Source organism: Macaca mulatta, chromosome 3 (genome assembly GCF_049350105.2).
Source record: "Macaca mulatta isolate MMU2019108-1 chromosome 3, T2T-MMU8v2.0, whole genome shotgun sequence".
Classification (NCBI taxonomy): Eukaryota; Metazoa; Chordata; class Mammalia; order Primates; family Cercopithecidae; genus Macaca; species Macaca mulatta.
The window spans coordinates 18,097,640-18,106,775 of NC_133408.1; the positions used below are offsets into that span (position 1 = coordinate 18,097,640).

At 38.3% G+C, this 9,136-nt stretch overlaps 1 non-coding gene across 1 annotated transcript; it reads left to right on the plus strand.

The window, feature by feature from the left end:
* The first annotated feature begins 5,424 nt into the window (after window positions 1–5,424).
* LOC114677270 (small nucleolar RNA U13) lies at window positions 5,425–5,528 on the plus strand. The gene has a single exon (XR_003728556.1). It is a non-coding gene; the product is annotated as a small nucleolar RNA U13 (small nucleolar RNA).
* Window positions 5,529–9,136: the final 3,608 nt, after the last annotated feature.

A 9,136-nucleotide genomic window follows, 5' to 3' on the forward strand; every position in this document is an offset into this window, starting at 1 on the left:
TCCTTTCTGCCAGGCATAGTGGCTCACACCTGTAATCCCAGCACTTTGGGAGGCTGAGACGGGTGGATCACCGGAGGTCGGGAGTTCAAGACCAGCCTGACCAACATGGAGAAGCCCCGTCTCTACTGAAAATACAAAATTAGCCGGGTATGGCGGCGCGTGCCTGTAATCCCAGCTACTCTGGAGGCTGAGGCAAGAGAATTGCTTGAACCTGGGAGGGGGAGGTTGCGGTGAGCCAAGATCGCGCCATTGTACTTCAGCCTGGGCAACAAGAGCGAAACTCCATCTCAAAAGAAAGAAAGAAAGAAAAAGACAGTCCTTTCTATCTTCCAGGTACCTGGGTTTGAGAAGGACTTTTGTATAAGGCCATGTACCTAGAACCAGAAGGCATTCATGAGAACTCTCACCACGTGGCCTCCTATTCCTAGTACAATGACCTTGGGAAGGTTACTTGACCCTCCTAACCCAGTGTCTCATCTGCAAACAGAAACCATATAACATTGACTTCATAGGGTCATTATAAAGATTAAGTTAGATAATATTTATCAAGCAGTGGGCATGGTACTTGGCAAATTATGAATGTGCAAGAAATGTCAATTACATATGCATATCTTTTAATCCAGAAGTGACATCACGAGGACTTTCCTGTTTAAAGGGTGCCCAGTTAACACCTCCTGCAGCACCCCCTCCAAAGTCTTGCTAAAACGCTTTATAAAGGCAAAGAGTAACACTCTAATTACTGTCAGAATTTTTTTTTTTTTTTTTTTTTTTTTTTTGAGACAAGGTCTTGCTCTGTCACTGAGGTTGGATTGCAGTGGCATGATCAGGGCTCACTGTGGCCTCAACCTTCTGGGCTCAAAGGATCCTCCTGCCTCAGCCTCCCAAGTAGCTGGGATCACAGGCATACGCCACCATACCTGGCTAATTTTTTGATTTTTTGGTAAAGTCTAGGTTGTGCTATATTGCACAGACTGGTCTCAAACTCCTGGGCTCAAGTGGTTCTCCTGCCTCAGCCGCCTAAAGTGCTGGGATTATAGGTGTAAACCACCACACCTGGCTTTAGAATTTCTAATTATGAATTAGGTGGAGTGGAATTGTGAAAATCAATCTGTAGTCCATACAGCTTTGTCCAAATAAGGTGAATGGCATCTTGAATGTCCATATCAGTCTGCCCTAGCTAATAACCACAAAAAAAAAAAAAAAAAAAAAAAAAAAGCTGTGGCTTTGCTACTGAACAGGTACTGTTTTGAGGTGATCAGAATGTTTCTACCTCATCATTTTCCTGCACGTTTTCAAAACTTGTAACTCCTTCAAGAAACAGCGAGTCATTGGCACCAGCAGAAGTGATTCTTTCTTAAGCAATAGCAATATTATTCTAATATTTTAAGCACTGTGGGGCAGGCAGGGCAAGAATGAAGGTTCCAGTGGCAGACCATGCTGGAGATTTCAGTTTTTAGCATGTCACTCTCAGAAGGTCAGAAAATCAAGCAGGAGTAGAAGATCCCACTTCAGTATGCCAGCACCACGTCCATGGGAGCTTCCTAGACACTTTAGATGGGACTACACATAAAGACTCGCCTTCGGCTATCCATGTGAGAAAGGCAAACATACCTATTCCTCTTTTCTATGGAAGATGCCAAATCTAGATCATTTTTTCCTTTATGACTAAGGAAGAAAAAAAAAGGGCTTGGGCAGGCCAAAAGCTTCTTAAGCTGATAAGCAACTCCAGCAAAGTCTCAGGATAAAAAATCAATGTGCAAAAATCACAAGCATTTCTATACACCAACAATAGACAAGCAGAGAGCCAACTCATGAATGAACTTTCATTCACAATTGCTACAAAGAGAATAAAATATCTAGGAATACAGCTAACAAGGGAAGTGAAGGACCTATTTAAGGAGAATTACAAACTACTGCTAAGGAAATCAGAGAGGACACAAACAAATGGAAAAACATTCCATGCTCATGGATAGGAAGAATCAATATCACAAAAATGGTCATACTGCCCAAAGTAACTTGTAGATTCAGAACTATTCCCATTTAACTACCATTACCATTCTTCACAGAATTAGAAAAAAAAAAAAATACTTTAAAATTCATATGGAACCAAAAAAAGAGCCCGTATAACCAAGATAATTCTAAGCAAAAATAACAAAGTTGGAGGCATCACACTATCTGACTTCAAACTATACTATAAGGTTACGATTACCTAAACAGCATGGTACTGGTATGAAAACAGACACATAGACCAATGGAACAGAATAGAGATCTCAGAAATAAGACTGTACATCTACAACCATCTGACCTTCGAAAAACCTGACAAAAACAAGCAATGGAGGAAGGATTCCCTATTTAATAAGTGGTGCTGGGAAAACTGGTTAGCCATATGCAGAAAACTGAAACCAGACCCATTCCTTGTACCTCATACAAAAATTAACTCAAGATGGATTAAAGATTTAAATTTAATACCCCAAACTATAAAAACCCTAGAAGAAAATCTAGGCAATACCATTCAGGACATAGGCACAGGCAAAGATTTCATGACGAAAACGTCAAAAGCTACAGTTGATAAATGGGATCTAATTAAACCAAAGAGCTTCTGCACAGAAAAAAAAAAAAAAAAAAACTGTCAGAGTAAACAGAAAACCTACAGAATGGGAGAAGATTCTTACAATCTAACCATCTGACAAAGGTCTAATATCCAGAATCTACAAGGAACTTAAACAAATGTAAAAAAAAAAAAAACAAAACATAACAAAACATTAAAAACTGGGCAAAGGACATGAACAGACACTTCTCAAAACAGAACATTTTTGCAGCCAACAAACATATGAAAAAAGCTCAACATCACTAGAGAAATGCAAATCAAAACCACAATGAAACAGCATCTCACACCAGTCAGAATGATGATTCTCCAAGTTAAGAAACAACAGGTGCTGGTGAAGCTGTGGAGAAACAGGAACACTTTTGCACTGTTGGTGGGAATGTAAATTAGTTCAACCATTGTGGAAGGCAGTGTGGCAATTCCTCAAAGACCTAGAACCAGAAATACTATGTGACTCAGCAATCCCATTATTAGGTATCTACCCAAAGGAATATAAATCATTCTATTATAAAGGTATATGCATGTGTATGTTCACTGCAGCACCATTTACAACAGCAAAAACATAGAATTAACCCAAATGCCCATCAATGATAGACTGGATAAAGAAAATGTGGTACATATACACCGTGGAATACTATGCAACCATAAAAAGGAAAGAGATCATGTCCTTTGCAGGGACATGAATAGAGCTGGAAGCCATTATCCTCAGCAAACTAATACAGGAACAGAAAACCAAACACTCCATGTTCTCACTTATAAGTGGGAGCTGAACAATGAGAATACATGGGCACTAGGAGGGGAACAACACACACTGGAGCCTGTTTGGGGAGTGGGGGAGGTGGAGGGAGAGCATCAGGATAAATAGCTAATGTGTGAGGGGTTTAACATCTAGGTGATGGGTTGATAGGTGCAGCACACACCATAGCACATGTATACCTATGTAACAAACCTGCATGTCCTGCACATGTATCCTGGAACTTAAAATTAAATTTAATTAAAATTTTAAAAAGAGAGTTTGAGGCCTTACAAACAATATGAGACTAGGAAAAAGGGAACAACAACTATAGACTCAGAGACAGAGCCAATCTCTGAGAATTATCTACCGAAAGAACCAGAATTAAGCTCTAGGAAACTAGGTGCTTTCAACGAGCCACAAGACAGCCTGGCTTCTTCAAAGAGCCACAGAAAGTGAATAGGTTGACATGAACTCAAGAAGAGATGAAAAGATGAAATTAAATTAAACTCAAGCTGAGATTTTAAAATCATAATAACAACACACTACTTACTAAAAGTGCGCAGGAAGGGTCAGAGGAGAGAGACTGAAAGGCTAATAGCAGGGTAAAAGAGCACATGCAAAGCAGATGTCACTACGACAAATCAAAGGCATCTGGTGGAGGGCAAATTTCAGAACCTTTTAAAAGAGAAGGTAAAAACAAAGATACAAGCGATGAGCAAGAAGATGATCTTGAAGGAGAGTTTGGAAAGCCAAATAAATAATTTAGTGTCTTTCTTAGGAGAATACCAAGATAATACAAGCAAAGCAATAACCAAAATCAGGAACAAAGAAAATGCTTTTAAGCTGAAAAAGTCTTAACTGTGCAAGCAAAAAGACTCACTCCCCATGATCCACAAAATAAACAGATGAACATATAAATTACACATAAAACATTCTGAAACTATAACTACAAAACAGAACGATATCGTGTAAACATTCACTTGGAAAACACCTGGTCACTAAGAAAAAACGAAGTCAAGATGATCTTATACTTCTGTATAGAATTAAGTTTTAAATATACACACACATGAAATGTTTACAGAGTTTAAAGGAAAAAAAATGTGGAAACTAAGAATTTTCAATTCAGACAACAGGAAAAATATTTATAAACACCTAAGATCTTATATAAGGGCTTATAATAATACCTTTCTTGGGGAAAAAAAAAATTACCCTAAAAATGTCTTTAAGAAAAGAAAGAAAGAGGCCAGGCACGGTGGCTCATGCCTGTAATCCCAACACTTGGGAAGACCGAGGTGGGCAGATCATTTGAGGGTAGGAGTTCGAGACCAGTCTGGTCAACATGGTGAAATCCCCTCTATTAAAAATACAAAAATTAGCTTGGTGTGGTGGTGCACCCCTGTAATCCCAGCTACTCCAAAGGCTGAAGCCTGAGAATTGCTTGAACCATGAGGTGGAGGTTGCAGTGAGCTCAGATTGCACCACTGCACACCAGCCTGAGTAACAGAGTAAAACCCTGTCTCAAAGACAAAAAAAAAGATGGAAAGAAAAATTAAGATCACAAGCCTGAGAGCACTGTATTAGAAAATAAATAGTATCAAGAACTGAAATTATTCCTGTGGTGAATTTAGTCTAAATAAGCATTATTACAAACACAAATACAAATGATACAAAGTAAACTTAAAAAGAAAAAATATATGAAATGATTATAAATAATTTAAGAGTAATTACATGGGTTGTATTAGCAAAATCCAGCATGGTAGAAGACAAAAATAGAAGTGCAATATATTTATCATGCTATTTCAAATGAGGACACATGATCAGAAAAATGTGTTAAAGAATGTATCTTTAAAATTTAAAGTCAATTACTAGAAGACTCTGAGGAGGCTATGTAACTTCCAAGTCATGAGAAACTGAAACAAAATATGGCTCAAATTCAGAAAATATAAGACAATAAAAACTGCGAAGTAGAGTAAAAATACAAACTATTAAATAACATGATATTGAAACAGCTAAGATAAACTAAATTAATAGTGGCTTTAAAACCTGTGGTTTTGATTTCTTATTCTAAAAAATCCAGAGGTAGACCATTTTGTGGTTTGTAAGTGCGATGATTGGGTTTTCACGTTCATGTGTGAGATGTGCCTGCCTCAAACCTTGTTCCATCATTGGCACATTAAACATCTGACATGAAAAAAAAGCGGGGGAAAGTCAGAAGCAGGCGGTCTGGGCGGACGTAGAAGTTCCACAGAGTCACTGGGGACCCCAGATATGCTGAGCTTTCTGCATTGCTATCCTAGTGTGTGTGGTCCTTCGCCAATATGGATTCTCCAGCTAAAAATATGATGCCTGGAATTTACCCTGCAGAAAGGAAAAAGGAGAAAGATGCACAATCCCTACCCTCCAAGTATACTTTCTGGAAGTTATACCTATGACTTCAGCCTGCTTCCATTATTTGTAACTCAGTCATATGCCAAACATTCCACCAAAGAGCATGGAAAATGAATAACAACCATTCAGGAGTGGTCTTTGCGTAGCTAAAAATTGACGTTTCCCATCTATACTCAAATAATTTTAGTAGGTCAAATTAGGGAGAAAAAGTGTGTAAAGAGCAATGTTCTTTGGAAAAACCAATTAACCTGCATTTCCACTTTACTTTTTACACCAAAATCAATTTTCAGCCATGAAAAAAATGAAAACAGGTAAGTGCTAGAAGTGATGGATGATTATTTTCATAATCTTAGGCAGAAAAAGTCTTTCTAAGAAGTTCTAAACTAAAACTTTGATATTTAAAAGATTAAATATGTAATCCTTCAACATCAAAAACATAAAGACAACAAAAATTAAAAGTAAATGAAGAGCTGGGAAAATATACTTAGATCATATATGATAATGAAGTTAGCATTATCATATATAATGATATAATCAAGTCATATATCATAACGTCATTGTTTCTATAACATATAAAGAAATGTTATAAATCAAGGAAAACATGAACCCCTTAATATAAAGATAAGTTAAGAACATGAAGCAATCTGAGAAACAAATACAAAACGGCAAATACAGGTTCAAGAGAAGTTTTACTTCACTAATAATCATTGCAGTTAAAATTAAAATAATGAGACACTATTTTCTCATACAAACTGTCAAATTTTCAATTATGATGATGTCAATGATGGCAAAAACACTTTGAAAATAGGAAACATGCCACTTAATATTAGAAAAGCAAAACTTGGCAGTGAAATCCCAAGTTTCAAAATTATTTAATGACCATTGACCCACTAAGTCCTAAGATTCCATTCTAGGGACTATGTATAGATTATACATAATATACATCTATAAAGATGTATAAAATAGTAAAAAATTGGAAGGAGTCTGTGTCAAATGAGAGTTTTATTAAAATAAATGTGGCCCCAAGGTGTCCTTTTTCTTTCATCCAAAAGTGCTCTATACTTCTCCTATAAAATTAATTGCATTATATGATTTTGAATCTACTTGTACAAAAGCATGCTTATTTTGTATCTGCCTAGGTACACAATTGTACCCTCTGGTAGATGGGAGCACCTTGAAAACAGGACCAGGTTGTCTTATTCAACAGTGTATTCTCAAGAACCAGGCTTGGGTCTGTAAACAGTAAGAACTCAGAAAACGTTTGCCACTAAAAACAATAATGTAGAATTATTTTATTAATACAACAAATGATTACAGTGTACCATGTGCCAGACACTAAGCTAAACACTAAGAATTGAAAGTGAATAATATATTCTCGACTCTCACGAAGATTAGATTTGTCAGAGGCGTGTGAACCAGAGCAGCTCCATCTTAAATAGGAGCTGGGTAAAATGAGGCTGAAACCTACTGGGCTGCGTTCCCAGAGGGCTAAGGCATTCTAAGTCACAGAATGAGATCAGAGGTCAGCAAAAGTACAGGTCATAAAGACTGTGCTAATAAAACAGGTTGTAGTAAAGGAACCAGCCAAAACCCATCAAAACCAAAAAGGCGACGAGAGTGACCTCTGGTCGTCCTCACTGCTACACTCTTGCCAGCGCCATGACAGTTTACAGATGCCATGGCAACATCAGGACGTTACCCTATATGGTCTATAAAGGGGAGGCATGAATAATCCACCCCTTGTTCAGCATATCATCAAGAAATAACCATAAAAATGAGCAACCATCAGCCCTCGGGGCTGCTCTGTCTATGGAGTATCCATTCTTTTATTCCTTTACTTAAACTTGCTTTCACTTGGCACTGCAGACTTGCCCTGAATTCTTTCTTGTGCGAGATCCAAGAACCCTCTCTTGGGGTCTGGATCCAGACCCCTTTCCTATAACACATTCAGTATGGAAAACAGAAAAAACAAACAAACAAACAAATACAGCCACACATCACATACTGACATTCCAGACAGGCCACTTGTACAACAGTGGTCCCCTAAGATTATTTCATGTTTTTACTGTACCTTTCCTATGTTTAGATACATAAATACCATTGTGTTACAGTTGCTTACAGTATTCAGGGCAGTAACATGCTGTACAGGTTTGTAGCCCAGGAGCAATAGGCTATACCACATAGGCTAGGCGTGTAGTAGGCTATACCATCTGGGTTTGTGTAAATACACTTGTAATGTTCGCACAATGACAAAGATGCATTTCTCAGAACATATTCCTGTTATTAAGCAACACATGATTATCATAAATATTTATATAGTGTGAAAATGTCTATGAATATAATCATCAAGAAGATAAAATAGAAAATAACTGAGGGAGACATACTTTAATTACACCAGTCAGAAAAAGCTTCAACGTGGGCCAGGCTCACACCTGTAATCCCAGCACTTTGGGAGGCTGAGACGGGCAGATCACTTGAGGCCAGGAGTTGGAGACCGGCCTGGCCAAACTGGCGAAACCCTCTCTCTACTAAAAATACAAAAGTTAGTTGGGCATGGTGGCGTGCACTTGTAGTCCCAGCTACTCGGGAGGCTGAGGCAGGAGAACCCCTTGAACCTGGAAGGCGGAGCTTGCAGTGAGCCAAGACTATACCACTGCACTCCAGCCTGGGTGACAGAGCGAGACTCTGTCTCAAAAAAAAAAGAAAAAAGAAAAGAAAAAGCTTCAACATGACAATATTTAAGCTGATTTCCTATGGATAAGAAGTCACACATGGCAATAGCAGGGAGAAAAGCATTTTAAGCAGAGGGTACAGCAGATACAAACAGCCTGAGGCAGGAAGATTTAAGTGTGTTTGAGTAAGAGTGACTCTGGTGTAGGGAGTAGCTTAGCCTGAGGCTGGAGAGATATCGGGAGACAGGATCTGTAGAGCCATCCAGCCCTTGTACAGAGTTTGGATTTATTACACATGTAATGAAAGCCACTGAAGTTTTAATGTAAGGTTTAATTTATGTTCTTGCTCATAATGTGGAAAATGGATTGTAGAGAATAAGTATGAATTGAAAGACCCATCAAAGAGGTGTTGACATAGTACAGGTGAAGGATGAGCCATGGCCAGTCTGTTCGCCATGGAGACAGAGAAAAGTTGACAGTCAAGATGTTTTAGGGGGAACAATCAAATGGGGTTGCTGCACCTGATATATGGGAGTTATGGGAAAGGGAAAATCGGGACTGACTCAGATTTCTGAATTGGGCAACTGATGGATAATGCTGCCATTTATTGGCATAGGACAGATAGAGGAGGAATTGATTCATGGAGGGGAAATGAGAAGTTCTATCTTGGACATGTTTAATTTGAGATGTTTGTAGGACATCCAGGTTGAACTGTCAAGTAAGCAGAGCCAGATA